At 34.8% G+C, this 18,779-nt stretch overlaps 1 long non-coding RNA gene across 1 annotated transcript; it reads left to right on the top strand.

Moving 5' to 3' along the window:
• The first annotated feature begins 2,283 nt into the window (after positions 1 to 2,283).
• On the top strand, positions 2,284 to 4,785 carry LOC141661438 (uncharacterized). The gene is made up of 2 exons (XR_012549942.1): positions 2,284 to 2,448; positions 3,566 to 4,785. It is a non-coding gene; the product is annotated as an uncharacterized LOC141661438 (long non-coding RNA).
• The last annotated feature ends 13,994 nt before the right edge of the window (positions 4,786 to 18,779 follow it).

Here is an 18,779-nt window from a genome sequence, read left to right as displayed (position 1 = left end):
TGTCGAGTTATTCGGGAGAAAAACCCAAAATCATTTATTTTACGAATATAAGAAATATATGCTTGATCCCATTCCAGTGTCTATCCATCGGTGCAAAGCTGGATCTAGCTAATAAATTCATAGAAAATATAATATCCAGCCTTGTATTATTTGCAAGATACATAGTGTTGTGCAAGACATGCCTATATAATAACAAGACTAAGTCACATTGAAAACCCCGAGATTTGGTTGTTTGATAATCAATCTTTTATTTTGTATTGTATTACTTGAGTCTGTAAAAATGTTAGAAGATTAGGCTGGAGTATTTTTCTGTAAACAGATTCAAGTCATGATCATGCCTAAGAGAAAATTGTAGAAGCTTGGAGTTGAATACAACTGTTTTATGAAAAATGTTTTAAGTCAAGATATCGACAAGTCACAAATCAAGTTATATCGAGAAGTCATTCGAGAAGTACAAAATGACGTATCGAGAAGTCCAAAATAGCTTATAGAGAAGTCTCAGAGATATAGACAAGTCAAATGAAGATGTAGAGAATTGGAGATATCGACAAGTCATTTCTGTATGTAGAGAACTCAAAGATATCGACAAGTCAAAATGAAGATGTGAAGAATTGGAGATATCGACAAGTCAATTTCTCATATAGAGATTTTAGAGACATCAACAATCAAAAAAATATATAGAGATCTCATAGATATCGACAAGTCAATTCAACATGTAGAGATCTCAGACATATTGTGACGGCCTCAACCCCGGGTCAGGAGTTGACGTCACTAACAATATTAAACTATAATTATAATACAATCAACTCACTTTTATTTCAATATAAACAACCCCTTCACAAGATCTTTTCCAGGTTCAAGTATAATTTAGGTTACACACTTATTACAACCCAACTTATCGAAAATAACCTGACATAAGTATTATTCTACAGCAACTCACAGAGCACACTTGGTCGGACGCAGTAAACTCGGATTCGGCAAGAATCTCATTTTTTGGCACTCAAAGGAGCTCAACACAGGAGGGACTGGAAACTGGCCCTTACCAAGACATCAACATCTCCTAGGCATCTGTAATAAAATATACAAACATATTTGCAAGAGTGAGCGATCAATCGCTCAGCAGTACCACTATATGAATATTAATCAAAACAGTTTATATTAAACAATTGTAGGAACAGAAATCACAACTTGTTAGTAGAAAACAAGTAAAACAAGTGTAAACAGATGAAAACTGATGAACTGATGAAAACTGGATATCAATAGCTAGCATGCTCTATAAAACATCTCATTAATTGTGTTATGTAAATACCAGAGTTCAATTTTAACTTGCTACTTTCATTTTCAAATATTCCGTTCCATCACAGGAACCATAAAACCATTTGTCCCGTTACGGGGACCCAAAATCACTTGTTCCGTTACGGGAACCATAAAACCTCATTCAGATATAAAAGTATTGGATGATCCCTGGTGAGACAGCTGATCAGGCTATCTCTAAAACGACTCGTGTATTTTTTGAATTATTTAAATATGTAATTATGGAAATTATTAAATAAATAAAATATGTGTATTGGTTTTGACCTCTATGTGTTGTTGATTATTATCTATGTGTGATTTATGGTGTACCGGGTTGTCCGCGTGAGTAATTATGGAGTCGTATTGAATTGTTTTCACTTTTAAAAGTGGATTTAGTGCAAATTTATTTGCATAAATATGTGGATTGTCTTTAAAATTGTTTTAATAGTTTTATAATTACAATAATTATTTTTGGGATTTTATAAAATTTAGAAATCAATATTTCAGCAGTTATTTAGCCCTGTATGATTTTCTGATTGCATTTATTTGTAAAATCCGTAGTTAATTCCAGAATTCTTCAAAAATTATGAAACTTATATGTATTTTCTGAGAATTTTAAAATTATTTTGGGAATTTTTGGGATTAATTTCACCCGCACGTCAATTCGTTTAATTGTTAAAGCGGGTATAAATTACGTTTCAGAAATTGTTTTAAAATTTTGAAAATTATGTTTTTATTTACTTCGGGATATTTCTAACATTTTAAGACTATTTCTGTGAATTTCTGAATTTTTTTTCAAGTGCACCTCGGTTCGTTAATTACGAGTTTCAGGGCAAACCGAGACTCAGAACCCTCGTAATTATCTTATAAGCTACGTGTCTGCTTCTAAGAATTGGTAACTGATACTTGTCAAATTATCTGCCTATTTCCTGTACGTGGCAATTTTTAGTATAAAATAAAAAAAATTGCAGTCAAGTTTTTTTTACAAACATCTCTGTCTTCCTCTTCTTTTCACTTCATCCACCCGTTTCTTTTCCTTCTCCTGATAAACCCTCCCGGCTCCCCTCCATCGACCCTTGTTCCCTGTTCCCTCTTCTTCTCTTTCTTTCTTTTCTTTTTCCTTTAAATTACCCATAAATTCCTTCTCTTGAACATGTATAGATACATATGTATATATATAATTCGGGTTTGATTTAAATTCAAGGTTGATGTTAGAAACCGGAAGAAGATTATTGTTGTTATGCGAGTGTTGTGTTGTTGCGAGGTAGACAGAGGGCTCGACCTCGATCAGACACCCATGATTTGGGGTCGATCGGAGGTCAGCCGGCCACCGGCGATGAATCCAGCGAGCCGGTGGTCGTGTTTGATGCTGTTGGGTGGCGTCTTTATTGAAAGAAATTAAGTAGCGAAGTTGATTTGAGCCTATTGAATATGTTGATGGTCGAGCATGTTTCTTATTTGATTCTATTGGATTATGATTGTTGGTTTCGGTTTCGAGTTTTATGAATAGACGAATGTGTAACAAACCAGGAAATATTTCAGTGGTGCTTATATGTGAATTGAAACTGGGTTTGAGTAACTTGTTGATTCCGGTTTATTAATATTTGAATAGATTTTAGTTTTGTGCGGTTTTTAGTCGGGTTTCTAAAATTTCGTTCTTGTTCGATTTTGTTTTATAAAATAAGCGAAGTGTTTGTATGATTGTTCGTTGGTTTATATTTTTGTTTTGTGTGGATGTTGAATTGGGTTTGTGTGTATAAATCGAACTGGGTATTGTAACTAAATAAGGATTTCTGCTTGGTTGTTCAAACTTTTAGTTCAGGTTAGCTGTCGGTAAATAGATTGTGAAATATGATTGTTGAGATTGTTACGTTGATTTGGAAATCGACTGGTAGTCCGATATATAGAGGAAATGCTGCCTGATTTTCAGGAAATTTATTCCAAAAATTCGGGAACATATCCAATAAGATATCGGGAATACCAGTCAAACATATGACTATATAATTATAAATATAACTATTTTACAATAGTGCTTGCGTGTTGTGATAAATATATTGTAAAGATTCATCAACTCTATCTTCTGAATCGATAGTTGTATATACTTATCGAAAAAGGTTATTGAACCCAGTTATGAATACGAACCTGATCTGTTATGTGTATTATAGTAATACGAATAAGTGTGAGTCGGGATTGTTATTGTTTGGGTATGATTGATAGCGAGGATATGTCAAGCATAACTGGGTGTCTAACATAGAGTATTTCGACCCTGTAGGTTCTAGTCAGGAAATCGAAAGTGGACGTTGGACTAAAGATAACCTAGTGGTCAGTTGACGAGCTCAGTAGGGTTTCAACCGAAAAACCTGAGTATCGAAGTCGAATCCAAGGTGAACTAGTGGTTGGACGTCAAAGCCTGAGCGTTCGAGTAGGCTCAGAGTCGGTCAGTAATAATTGTAAAGCTTGCAAGGAAAGTACTTTTAAACTTTTCTCGAAATACAGTACAAATATTTCTAAATTCTCTTGTGACATATTGTTAAGCATTCAAAATAGTTCTGTTTTATATTATGAGTACCTTGAATCATACAGCCTTGAACCTGAATCACATCATTTGGTCTTTGAGCAGTAAGCCTTATTACTTGTAAACCATCCCTTGTTGATTTCCAGATACTAAACCACACAAGTATGATACTACTCTCCAAATATATAACTACCAAACACCAAATACTAGAACCGAATTGTTTGAACATACAGAAACTTTTATACCCCAACCATTTTGTATAACATCAAAGAACTAAACCTTGAAAAATCCCGGTTCATCTAATACTTGATTCTCATACAGGCTGAAGGCCATTTCTTTTATATACTCTGATATACCCTAGTGGTACCCATGAATGTTCACCATGCTCTTATGCAAATGTTTTATTACTGTTGATTATGATCCTGTTTTATTGAGTTATATTGTTTATCATATTGAACTATTTTAGAATTGGATAGTTTTCTTTATGTGGACCAGATGTGATCAGACCAGATTCGTGGTCGAATTAGGCCAATGTGTGCCTTGGATCCAGTTTATAGAGCAGAGCTGTGTGCCTTGCTCGGGGTTAGTGCGTGACTGATCAGCAGCCTAACCTTGGTTTTAAAATTAAAATGAATATCCAATTCTAATGATTGTTTAACAAGAAATTTGATTCCTTTGAATCATCTCGTTTGATCCTTATTTAACCTCAGTTATTGTTATTATGACTTGCTAAGCTAGTTAGCTTACACTTGTGAATCTTTTTATGTATTTTATAGTTAAAAAGGATATGGTTGATAGTGAGGTTCCTCAGTCCAAAGTGCGAGCTAGGGTTCCAGTTTGAGTTGGTTCGAGCTAGCAGGAGCTTCATATGGTACTGAAATAGTGAGATTGTAAGAATAATTTCCTTATTAATTGTAAATTAAATTAGTTGGGATTTGGTACGTTATAATATAAGTTAAGGTTGTGGCTTGTTTTCATACTTTAACCTGTTACGATCCGTGGTTATGTAAAGCAGGGTCATTGCAAATAATATTTCTTATACAGGTTTATATATTGTGTATGTGTTGTGGACCCCAAACTTTTAACCCGGGTTTGGAAGGCGCCACAATCTCCATAGGATAACTCTATCTTGGCCATCCTATGAAATTTGTTCCGAAACTCAGAGACTAGCTAGGTCCATGTCACGCTGGGCTGTGGTTATAATAGGATGCACAACCACTTCGCCTCTAACGCTATCTTCCTAGCTGTTATGGGCCCTTACGCACACTCATCCAATTATCTGATCAATTTTATTCTTTTTTATCCAGTTTTCCAAACCACTTACCTATCTGTTTTCAAAACCATTCTATCACAGCACATTTTCCAAGACATTTTCATTTTATTCAAAATTTAGAGATAGGTACTTTCAGAAGTTACTTCTCCCCCAAAACACAAGTTAACAAAACAATTAGAACACAGGGGATACGTAACTTAAAACATTTTGTTCTAGTACGTAAATTTAAATCAATAATTATTCATATATTACTGAACCATAAAGATATGGTCAGGGGTACTTGCCTCAATACACTTTAACAACTATTACTGGTTGGCTTTGCACCGACGAGAATGCTAGGGATTTCGACTGGAACCTACAGGAACCGAAATACCATAAATTAGATGTCCGAATATGCTTGACTATCCTCGCTAACAATCTACCCGTACGTTAATAAACCCGACTCGTAACATACTCAATATAATAGTACACATATCAATTAAGGTTCGCGTCCTTGAAAGTCAGTTCGGTGTTCATTTTTATAAAATAGGTATATTTGTCCTTTTACGAAATTAGGGTTATCAGTTTTAGCAAAGTATTTCATCACAACACATAATCAAGCTTCGTATAAAGTATTTATATATAATCGATCAACGCTCCGATAGTCACTAGGTACGGCCTCGCATTTCCGTAATTTAATTTTCCAGAAATCGGGCAGCACCACCTTTAATTATCGGCTAAACCGTCGAACTTCTCGACATCAAATCAATCACAACCAAATTCAATCTCCAATCGCCAATTTAAACCAACCACAACAACAATTTTGCAAATTCCCAAACGCCACTTTAATATAATTAATAATTATTAATCGTTTTTTATGTTTTAATTCATATTTTATTATTTTTATTCGTAGGACTCAGAAATGATTCATCACCGTCCACCATCGACTCGCTGAGGCTCATCGTCGACGACGGTAAAAATTTGCGGGTACCCTTATAAATCGGGTTTCCAATGCGAATCTTCACCGATTAAATCTAATATTCCGAACAGAATTAATTTAATTTCACGAAAGTCAATCAAATAATTCCTGCAAAATACCCAAGAATCCAATGTCAGATTAGGCACAACAAGACAGGGGACCAACAATATGCGCACAGGTACACATGACCGGGCCGTCATGCCGGAAAACCCCGGCGGCCGGAAATTAGAAAGAATCGGTGGCAGTAACACTGAACATCACCACCAGGCTGCGCACATACATACAAAACATGTATATACATACACAAACCAACAAGCGAACATAATAACGATCGAGCGCATGGGATGGGACGGAAAAAAAACCAAGGCGGCCGGCTTACCTGAAAAGCGGAGGGGGAAAACCAAAGAAAGAAAACGGGAAGGAGGCGAATAGCAGAGAGAGAAGAACATGAGCGAGAGAGAAGACACGAGAGATTGTGATGAAAGAGACGAGAGAGATAATAAACTGGATAATAATTGGGAGTAATTATCTGCTCCCAAAATTTTTATTTATCACTACTATTCATTTCCCGCAGCCCGCGTTTACCCTGAAATTAATATCTTATCCAACCATTTACGGGTAAAAATGATCTTAAAATTTATTAAAACAGTTTTAAAATTACCAGAATAATCTAAAACTAATAAAAATAAATATTTTGTAATTATTAAATAATTTTTGGAACGCGCAAATACCCGCAAGTAACAACTCAAGGAACATACGCATAGGTGAAATAAACTCGAAAATTTTCCGAAATTATTTTAAAATTCTAACTTAATAAAATATGAATTTTATAATTTTTGAAATATTCTGGAATTTAATAATGAATTTACAATAAAATATAATCAGAAAATCATTCAGGGCTAGATAATTAATGAAATATTGATTTCTAAATTTTATAAACTCCGAAAAATAATAATTGAAATTACGAAGCAATAAAAATAATTTTAGAGATAAACCATATATTTATGGAAATAAATTTTGAATAAAATCCCCTTTAACTACAAAAAGAAAATAACATAGTGTCACGACAATTATACAAATGATCCTCGAACACCAATAATCACATATAATTAATAACAAAGTGACATCCAGCTGATAGAACCCATACACTTATTTTATTTATTTAATTATTAAATAATTACATATTTAAATAATACAGAAATGTACGAGTCGTTATACAATCGACAAGTCATTCCACATACAAAGATTAAGAGATCTCGACAAGTCAAATATAACTATAGAGAACTCAGAGATCTCGATAAGCCCTTATACTTATCGTGTTTCCCAGTAAAGATATAATTGGTTAAGGGGGGTTGGATACAATTGTATAAACGTTTTGAGCAAGTATAAAAATATAACAGTCCTTTATATTTCTGATAAAAACTGTTACAAACTCTCTCAAGAAATACAGATTTTCTTGAGAGCTTCTAGGCCGTACAATGCTCGAGTTAATCATTATGTGATGACCTAAACTGTGTTTATATAATACACAGTTACTACAAATCAGTCTAGGATATGCATTATCAATTACTAACAGAAAATGATACATATCTCTAACTGAATATACAAAGTCCTATCACTCAGAACGAACATATATTTATCTCTTAAAATAAGGAACAGACTTAATCTTTACAACAGACTGTCTTCAAATACTGATGTTTCTGTAGATAATGATGAGCATCAAATCCTGATGGCATATCAAATCCTGGTGACATCCAAGACAACTAGATCCTGAGCTTCTCCTGATCATTGAGAATCAACACGTAACAATCTCCCCCAATTTATGCTTAATGTAATGAAGCATAAATTCCATTCTCAGTGATGCCAAAACCAATTTACAAAATGTACAAGGAATAAGGTTTACTTCAGTATCCTAAGATAACTGACAGTTGTTTCCATAAATTTGTTTAACCTTTCTTCCACCTTATCTTGAAGGACTTTGATAACTTTTTCTTCAACTCTTTCTTCTCTTCAGTATCTTCCCCAAGCTGATAAATGGATGATCTTAATTTAGAAATTGAACTCTCAGTTATTTCAAGATCACCAATTAACATAAAGCTTAAGCTGACATCTTCATGATCGGGACTGAAAGATAACTGAGGATTGTTGAGAAAAACTTTCAGAACCGCATCTCCCTTTTCCATCTTCATTTCTTGACCAGTGTAAGTTTTGTACATAGGAACATAATCACCATTGTATTTGTCTTCTTTATTCATGACTCTTCTTCTGATACTCTCAAGTATCATAGAAGACCAGTTTCTGGTAACTTTATTCTCAACTCTAAGAAGATAGTGAATATATTTTAACTCTATCACAGTCTTCATCAAGAGTTACTGCAATATAAAGCTTTTTTACTTTACCATCTCTCAAGAAGTACTGAATCTCCTCTCTGACATCATTATCATTTATCTTTCTGTATACAATCTTCACAGCTTCAACTTTCTCAAGATGTGAAGGAGTAATTTTCTCACCAAGATTATCGGTCAGAGTATCTGTATCAAGTAAATTAGACCTCAGAGTCTCCATTCCAGAATGAACAATACTTCCTCTAGTAAGAGTTTTGATAAACTTTAGTTTTTCATTATGTTCCACCCAAGAAGTTTTCTTGATGGACATATCAATATCCTCCTGTTCTGAAATAGAATCCCTAAATCCTGTTGACACAAATTCAATATGCTTGAATCCTTTAGGATAATTGAATGAATGGATATCTTTCCATCTTTTATCCTTCTTGCTGAGAGGAGCATACCCCATAGATAAATCATGAATCTTCCCTTTTGATTTATGCCATAACTCTCTCCTTGAATTTAGAATTCTTTGCACATAGACATTACATGCTTGATCAGCTCTCCTTCTGTTAGTTCTTTCTTGTTCATCAACCTCTGAAATATGAGAACCAATTGTTGTATTAATAACTGATTCATCCAATACTTTGATCTTCTTCTTATCAGTATCAAAGTCAGCTTTCAGATTCACAACATCAGGATCTGCCTTTTTCTCAGGATTTGTGTTTGCTCCAAGAGACACATTTACATTAGTTACATCAACTTGAGCAATGTCAGCGGTTGACTTCTTCATTCTGGGGATAATCAATTCTTCAGTATCCTCAACTTCTTCTTTTACATCATTTCCTTGCACAGGAACAAAACCTTTTATGAATAAAACATTCAGAAATGCAGAATCAATTACAGAACCTTGACTTGAATTAGAGATTCTTCCTTTTCCTCTTCTTCCTCTAGCTTTTGTAGTTCTTCCACCTCTTTTTTCTCTTCCTTTAGAGGTGTTTGCTTCAGCTTCAATTTGAGTTAATAACTCCTTCTGTTGCATAACTGCTTCTTCAGTTGTTAGATCAGGAAATTCTTTATCAACCCAAGAGCACTTCTGGCATTCTTTTGCTCAAACCTCTTATCCTTGTAATACAGAATAATCTCTTCACCTATTTCCTTTTGTCTGTAAGGAAAGAATAATCCTTTAGCATATGCTAAGTTAGAGATTGTAACATCACCAATTTCAGGAGCATCAACATTAGTCTTGTGCCTAACTTCATGAGCACCAGTAGACTTTCCTTATCCTGAACCAGATTTTCTAGAATGTTGAGGTTGTCGAGCAACAGGAGCAATTTGAACATTAGCAACTGGATTCTTATCACCATCATCATCAGTATCTTTATCTTTCAACTTAATAGAGTCAGGTGTACATTTTGTGACAACTATCTTCTCCCTCTTTTTGGCATCAGGATTTGAAAGAAGAGAAAATATAGCATCCAGTTTATCAGCCATTGAAGACACTTTATCTTCCAAGGAAGAAAATCGAGTATCCATGCTTTGTTGAAATTGAACCACAGCTCTAACAGCTTTCTTCACACTTATGAGTTCAGCTGAAGTAAGTGAATTAACTATAAAAGCATCAATTTTGTTCTGTAAAGTAGCATGAGATGTCTTCATAGCAGCAAGTTCAGAGAGAATTCCTTTCACAGAGATGGTAGAAGCCTTGAGATGCAATTTAAGGTTAGGGTTTTGAAGTCCATCATATGCCCTGTGAACATGTTGCATACCAACAACTGAGGAGATAGAAGTATGTGCATCTCTCCATGTAAAATCCCATTCAGCCTTTCGAAAATGCTCAGCATCAGCATTGTAATAAGAGGGATCAACATTGAAATGTGAAGAAGAACCAATATTGGACTTCTTAGATGCATCAATAGCAGTCTTCAACTGGGCTGTGTCAGGATCATCAGGATTACTATCTTCATAAGAATCATAGCAAGACATACCCTCAGAAGAAGTTGCAGAGCTTGGTAGAATTACTTTGCCTTTAAGAGGATCCTTAGCAATAATTATCTGTTTCTGATGAGATCCTGAAATAGAAAATAATGTAACACCTAAATCTCTCTTTTCTTTTCAAGTGATCTCATCACTTCTCACACAATATATTACTTTGAATAGTAATATGTTTCTCACATAAGAAAGTTTATAAGAAAAGAAAAACTTATAAAATTCTTTTCTCAAGACTACCTCTCCTTTTGCCCGTACAGGAGACTACCACTCATAATTTTGATTTTCTCACATAGTATTTCACACAGTCTCACAGAAAGGCACAATCACACATTTTTCAAAGAAATAAGAGAGGGCTGAGAGGAGTAGTATGCTTGTCATATAAATAGAGGTAACCTCAAATAAGAGACTATTTATAATCATACAAACATTGAGAACAATAGAGGAAAATAAGCAGTACCTGAAGGTGTGTCCTCAAGTGGCAGTGATGACAATGGAGGAACAAACAATGCATCAGGATGCTTTGACAAACTAGCTAGCAGCAATGAATTATCAGTAGGAGCTGCTTGAAGTGAAAGTTGGTTAGCATCAGGATTTATTGTAGTATCAGGATTTGATTTGTCAGGAGAATGCACTAGACCAGCAGCAGTACTTTGAACTGATGGTTCTTGTGGGGCTGGAGGAATATGAGCTGCTTCATCAATCATTAATGAAGGTTCTTGTGTACTCTCCTCAAACAAAAGATCATTAATAACTGCATCCACCTTTGACAATACATCCTGATGAGCTTTCTTTTCTTACAACAGTTGTTCAGAATCAACAAGAAGATCACCGTGAGCAAAATCAACAATTATTTGTGCAGCCTCTTTGTCTGCATCTTCCCTTTGAGAAGATGGTTCTTGTGGGACTGGATGTTCCTCAGTTTCTAAGTTCCTTGGAGACTTAGGTTCTTGTGGACTGACATCCATAGTAGAGGACTGAGTCTTTTTCTTCTTTCTGATGTACCTAACCACAACTTCAGCTTTTCTTTTTTGCATACTCTTGGAAATGTGCTTGGGCTTAGTAGTTTCTTTGTTCACTGGAACCTTTTTTATTAGAGCACTAGCATCAGTAGTTGGCTCTTTAGTTCCAGTTGTGTCAACAGAGTCATCAGGAATTGCTAATATTGATCTCTTTTTCTTCATTCTTGGCCCAATAGGCATCTGATCATCAGAGTTAGAATCATATTGCATGATCAACCTTCTTTTTCAAACTGGAAAGCATTCTTCTTTCTTCTCACTCTCACTCAGCGAGGCCTGTTGAGCTCTCTGTTTAGATTGAATAGATTTCTTAACCAGCCTTTTCTTTTGTACAATTGATGTCTTTTGGGAGACATCAGAGGAGGCTAATTTTGGAGATGGAGTGGAGTTCTGTTTGGTAGAAAGAATGCTTGGGTTAGAAACAAGATGGGTAGTGTCTTGTTCCACAACATCAGGAAGTTAAGCAGTGGTGCCAGCATCAGGATTTGCAGGCACTTGTGAAGGAGTAGGTCTATTTCTTAATAGAAATTGCCTGACCTCCTGAGGCAGGAAGGGAAGTCCTGAAAACTTATTCTTTTCATCTCTTTTGATATGATCTGTAATAGCCTTCTCAGAAATTTGAAATACAGGAAGCAATTCATCATCATCAAATTCAACATTAGGGCGTAGAAAATAAAAAATCAGTTGAAGAAATCTAGTATACCCTATTACACCTGATGCATATGTTCTCCTAGCAATTATGAATTGAAGAATTATGTTACCATAGTCAAAATTACCAGAATGGAAAAGAGAATACCCAATTTTCAGAGAAGTGGATGGAAGAGCATCAAAATTTGTTGTCTTATTAAAGAAACATCTGCTGATGCAATAAAAGAAGAAAATCCATTCTCTTTTTAATTTTGTTCTTGTCAACTTCCCAATTGTTGTGATGTAACCTTTGTAGTTCAGAGTTCTGAGCATATCAAACAACTGCTCAGTTGTATAATTATCAGGAGCACCATCACAGGAAGGCAATCTTAGTGCTTGAATAAGAACATCAACATCAACCTCATACCCGTGTCCCTTAAATTCAAAAGAGAAACCAGTATTTGTTGTATTAACTAGAGCCGTATCCCATACCTGCATTACAGCCCTGTATGATACCTTAGTAGGATTTGTAAGAACATATCCAATTGGACATTGGAGTAAGAAATCCTGTATATCATGAAAAGATTGAGAAAACTGCTGATGTGTAAGTGAAGCCAAGTAGTTGTTGGTTCCAAAAGTGTTGCCATGAATAATAGTGGTTTGACTAAAAAGGGGTGAAAGCTCAGAAGATGACATGATGTTTGTAGGTGTTGAGGAAAGATGTTCGTTAGATATGAATAGTGAAGCAGTGTGTATGATAATATATGTCACAGAGGTTCTGGTGCAAATATAAGTTTGCAAAGCTTAATTAGATGTCACACACTTGGAGAAGGAAGCTTTGGTGAATTAGACTTCTGATAGAGGATAATTACTGAAAAATTGGAGTTGAAAGTGGAGTTATGGGCGGAATCAGCAACAAAGAACGCACTGCTCTTGTAGTAAATCATTATGTGACTTTTTTCAACAGTTTATCCACCTTTAAACAATAATTAAGAAGACAATCACTTTTTCAGCATTAAAAAAATTCAGAAATCATTTTTCAATAATATTCTAAATTAAAATAAGTCGACCTGTCATTAGTATTTGGTACCTCTTATATGTCAGGATTTGACATCGTCAGGATTTTTCGATTCAAATTCATCAGTGTTTGTCAAAACAGCTCAAGCTCATCAGAAAACCATAATTTTAATCTCTAGAATCATCAAAAGATAGATGTTAAAAGTGTGATGTAAAGATTAACAGGCTACACTTAAGAACAAGAATATGCATACATAATTGAAGATCATAGATTAGGTCTTGTAAGCAAAATAAACAAAATTTCATTAATAATTCAAGAGAGTACATTTCATAAAATTTTTGATTACATACAAAAGATGATTACAAGAAAATCCTAGTCTAAATAGAAGAACATCAACAACCTTGGTCTAAGAAGCCTGACAAAGCTGATGGTGAAGAGAAATGATCGGAGGATGTTCAGTGCTTCTTCCTGCTTGTAACAAAGAGAACAACAAGACGAATGACTCTCTCTTGCTGTCGAAGAGTGTAGAGTTGAAGATCTTTTTGCAGCCAGCAATCCGAACTGAGGACCGGAAGATCATTTTTGATGACTTCTGGAAGTTGAATCCAGATGTCGTTTGAGATGGCATTGATGTGGTACGGAGTTTACATTCCATTATGAAAGATAGTCACAATATTAGTGAAATGGTTGTAGAACCAGTTGAAATGTGCCATCATTTGAGAAGAAAGAGATATGAAAAATACAAGTGAGGAGAGTGTTTTGTGTATAGGAAGAGATGATTTGACTGAATGAGAATGATGGTTTAAATAATCGAGATAGAAAAGGAATATCAAAGGACTAGGAGACTGATCAATTATTAAGTGTAGAATTAACTTAATGATTTAACCAAAAGATGTCTTGTTAAGGCGCGTCTCCCTAGACTGATTGCAATGATGACAATGATATATATTCATACATGCACGTTTAGATAATAAATTCACTTAATTCATCATGCATATAATAAAATACATCAAATATTCCTAGCTTAATATCTTGAACAACATTTAGGACATATCAGGATTTGATCAATATATATCAGGATTTGATCAATTTATAAATTGAAAATAATTATTTGTCCCAACTAACCATACCAAGTTCATTGACAAGCTTTGTAAATGTTGCTTCAGGTAATGGCTTCGTGAAGATATCAGCCAGCTGCTGATCAGTAGGAACAAAATGAAGCTCAATCATCCCTTCCATAACATGCTCTCTTATAAATTGATATCTAATGCTGATATGTTTAGTAAGAGAGTGTTGCACTGGGTTTCCTATCATAGCAATAGCACTTTGATTATCACAATAAATAGGAATTTTAGAAAATGATAATCCATAGTCCATGAGCTGATTTTTCATCCATAACAACTGAGCACAACAACTCCCAGCTGTAACATATTCAGCCTCAGCAGTTGAAATAGAAATAGATTTTTGTTTCTTACTGAACCATGAGACTAATCTGCCTCCCAAAAACTGACAGCTCCCAGATGTACTCTTCCTGTCTATTTTGCAGCCAGCAAAGTCAGCGTCTGAATAACCACATAATTCAAAATCAGCTTCCCTTCCATACCAGAGACCAAGTGATACAATACCCTTGAGGTATCTGAAAATTCTCTTTACTGCAATAAGATGAGGCTTCTTTGGATTTGCCTGAAATCTTGCACACAGACGGGTGGCAAACATAATGTCTGGCCTACTGGCCGTTAGGTACAAATGAGAACCAATCATACCTCTGTAATTTGAAACACCAACTGCTGTACCTTCATGAGGATCAAGCTTTGTAGCAGTTTCCATTGGAGTAGTTGTTGTTGCACTATCTTGCATATTAAACCTTTTCAGCAGATTCTTTGTGTACTTTGACTGATTAATGTAGATGCCATTATCAGTCTGTTTAATTTGCAATCCCAAGAAGTAACTCATATCTCCCATCATGCTTATTTGATATCTTGATTGCATCAACTTTGAGAACTTATCACAGTTTTTGATTAGTTGATCCAAAAATGGTCATCCACATAAATTTGAACTAAAAGCAGATCTTTACCTTGATTCAGATAAAATAAAGTTTTATCTATTGTACCTTTTTTTAATCCACTTTCCAGCGAAAACTGAGCAAGAGCCGCATACCATGCCCTAGGTGCTTGCTTTAGTCCATAGAGTGCTTTGTCAAGTCTATAAACATAATCAGGATGTTTAGGATCCACAAAACCTAGTGGCTGTTCAACATAGACTTCCTCTTCAAGTTCTCCATTGAGAAATGCACTCTTGACATCCATCTGAAAGACTTTAAATTTCTTATGTGCAACATATGCCAAGAAAATTCTGATAGCTTTCAGCCTAGCAACATGAGCACATGTTTCATCATAGTCAATACCTTCATGTTGAGAATATCCTTTAGCCACCAATCTTGCCTTATTTCTGATAATTGTTCCATCAGAATCAGTCTTATTTCTGAAGACCCACTTTGTGCCTACAATTGACCTGTTTTTAGGTCTAGGCACCAACTTCCATACTTCATTTCTTTCGAACTCATTCAACTCTTCTTGCATAGCCATGACCCAATCTACATCCTTGAGTGCATCTTCTACTTTTTTTGGCTCCTCTTTTGAAAGTAGATTGTGATATAAACATTCATTTTGAGTTGCACTCCTTGTCTTTACACCTTCATCATGATTTCCAATGATCAGATCATGAGTATGATCTTTAGTCCATTTTCTGGCACTGAGAAGTGTCCTTCTGGAGCTAGATACTCCACCTAAATTGTATGCCTCATCAAATGCATTTGAGGCTCCCTCTGAATCTGTGTTGTTATCTCCTGATGAAGTTTTGGGACTTGAATCATGTCCATCTGATGTTAAATCAGCATTGGATTCTAAATGATCATATTAAGAAGAACCTTGAATTGATTCTTCAGTGTTAGTACCATCAGCTAAACCTTGCTGTTGCTCCCTCTCAACATATGCAGGTTCATTAGTACAATGACTATCTTCAGAATCTGAAGGAGTATCAGGATTTGATAGTTCATTAGAGTTTGATCCAGATTCCAACAATGCATTTTCATTTGCAAGGATTAGATTTTCATGAGTGTCTTCTTCAAAACCAGGAATCTTCTTATCATCAAAAGAAACATTTATTGAGATAACTACAATATTTGTTCTCAGATTGAAAACTCTATATGCTCTTGATGGTGAGTATCCAACAAAGATTCCTTCATCAGCTTTTGATTCAAACTTTCCTAGCTGATCAATATGAATTCTCAAAATAAAGCACTTACATCCAAATACATGAAGATGTTTGAGGCTGGGCTTCTTTTCTTTCAGCATCTGATAAGGAATAACACCATGTCTGTTTATCAGTGTGATATTCTGAGTATAACATGTTGTGTTTACTACTTTAGCCCAGAAGTAAGTGGGTAGTTTTGCTTCTTTTAGCAGAGTCCTGCCAACTTAAATCAAGTTTCTGTTCTTCCTCTCAATAACATCATTTTGTTGAGGTGTACAAGGAGCTGAGAATTGTTATTGTATGCCTTTGTACTTGCAGACTTCCTCCATCTTTGAGTTCTTGAACTCAGTGCCATTATCACTTCTCAGAACTTTCACTTTGTGGGTGGATCCATTTTCAATTTGCCTTATGTGATCCAGAAGAATTTCTGGAGTTTCATCCTTCCTGTGTAGAAAATAAACCCAATTATATCTAGTGAAATCATCAACAATTACAAGTGTGTACCTTTTCTTGTTGATAGACATTATGTTCACTGGTCCAAAGAGATCCAAGTGTAACATGTGATATGGCTCAGAAATAGAGAATTCTGTTTTACTTTTGAAGGATACTCTTCTCTGTTTGGACTTTTGGCAAGCATCACAAAGACCATCATATGAGTATAGCATATTTGGTAATCCTCTTACTAGCTCCTTCTTGGCAAGTTCATTGACTGAATTGAAGTTGAGATGTGAGAGCTTCTTGTGCCAGTTCCAGCTCTCATCTACTGATGCCTTTGAGATAAGGCAAGTAACTTCTTTCTCAATACTTTCATGCAGCCTTGCTTCATATATGTTTCCATGTCTATATCCTATCAAGACAATTTTTTTGACTTGTTATGAACAACTTCACATTGTGAGTACATGATAACCTATGTCAATGATTTGACTGATGCTGAGAAGATTGTGTGTAATAACTCGAATTTTTGAGACTTTGTAAAAAATTTTAATGAATAGTAACCCTGATAGACGGGGAAAACTTTTTAACCCACACTATGTTGTGTATGAGAAAATGAGTTTCGGAGTTGATAACATGATTATACGCACCAAATGAGTGTATGTAAACGCTATTAGTTTTCGAAGAAAATGAACTTTGAAAAATGACCATATTTATGCATCATCGAGAATTACGGGAATTAGAATATAATTACAAATTTAAAACCCTATGGAATTATATCCAAGGACGATACTTCAAAACATAAAGAATAAATATGAAAGGATTTACGTCGAGAACCGTTTACGAGAAATTATTACAAAAATGATTAAGCGACCGAACAAACGCGTAAATGATACAATAAATGTATCACGCTAACTAACCATGATAGAAAAGTAACCATGGTTACTTTATCAAATAGTAAGCTAAGGTTATAGGAAAGATCATCAAAGGCTAAAGGATAGTAAGCTAAATACTAAAACTACTAGCTTAGCTTTTAATCTAGAAAGGCTAGCAAGATTTGTTCCAAGTTTTGCCAACATAAATCTAGTTTAGGTTATATACTAGAGAATATACAAGCATAGAGCAAAACTATTATTCAAGAAGAAAGCAAGAAGCTCACAATAAAGGTTCCAAAAACCCTACCAAGCACTCCCAAGACTTCACCATCATCAAGAACACATCTCAAGCTTTCAATAAAGGTATAAATCTTTGACCCATATTTATTTAAGGTTTAAGTTCAAGACTCTTTTGGAACATAGTTGTAAACTTAGTTTTGGTGAATGTATTATTGTAATCTTGATGTTTAGTTAAGTAGATTTAAGATTGATGATTGTTGACTCAAGAACATGATGTAATTGAGAGGAGTTAGTGTGGTGATGATGATATGATGATTGTTGGTGGTAGTATAAAGATTTAAGGTGTAAACGAAACTCGGATCGTAATCCCGCTAAAATAAACAAAACGTAACATTAAGTTTCTGCAGAAAGTCCCGAAGATATAAACTGTAGTTTCTTGAAAACTAAAACTTGATTATAATAGAAAATGTTATAAGGATTGTTTAGGCGCTTGAATCGCTTGATTTCGATTTACGGATCAAAAGTTATGACCGTTTTACTAAAAGTGATTTACGCGACAAAAACTACTACGAATTACGAACTTTGGAAATAAAAAGGATCGACTTACAAATGGTCATAAATCATGAAATATTTACAGAGAATAGTAAATAGCGTTCCTTAACTGCTATAAAAATTTCAAGTAAAAAAATAATTTTTCAATTTTATAAAAATATCAGAGACAAGACCGCGTGATTAGAAAACCGTAGAATCCATAAGCGGAGCTGACGATGAAAATGAAAACGGACCTAAGGTACTTCGAAAAAGGAAGCGACCGTAATATGAATAAGTACTTAAAGAAATAATAAGGGTAAAATAAGTTGAGAGGGTGCATAATAAGTAGCATATGAGTGCTAGTCGCCGTAAATCAGAACGGGACCTAACGAAACGATTGTGTTTATGGTTATAGATTTTCGAGCGGACCCTA

Source organism: Apium graveolens, chromosome 5 (assembly GCF_009905375.1).
Source record: "Apium graveolens cultivar Ventura chromosome 5, ASM990537v1, whole genome shotgun sequence".
Lineage (NCBI taxonomy): Eukaryota > Viridiplantae > Streptophyta > Magnoliopsida > Apiales > Apiaceae > Apium > Apium graveolens.
The sequence above is the reverse complement of the archived record's forward strand: the minus strand, read 5'-3'. Positions and strand labels throughout refer to the sequence as shown.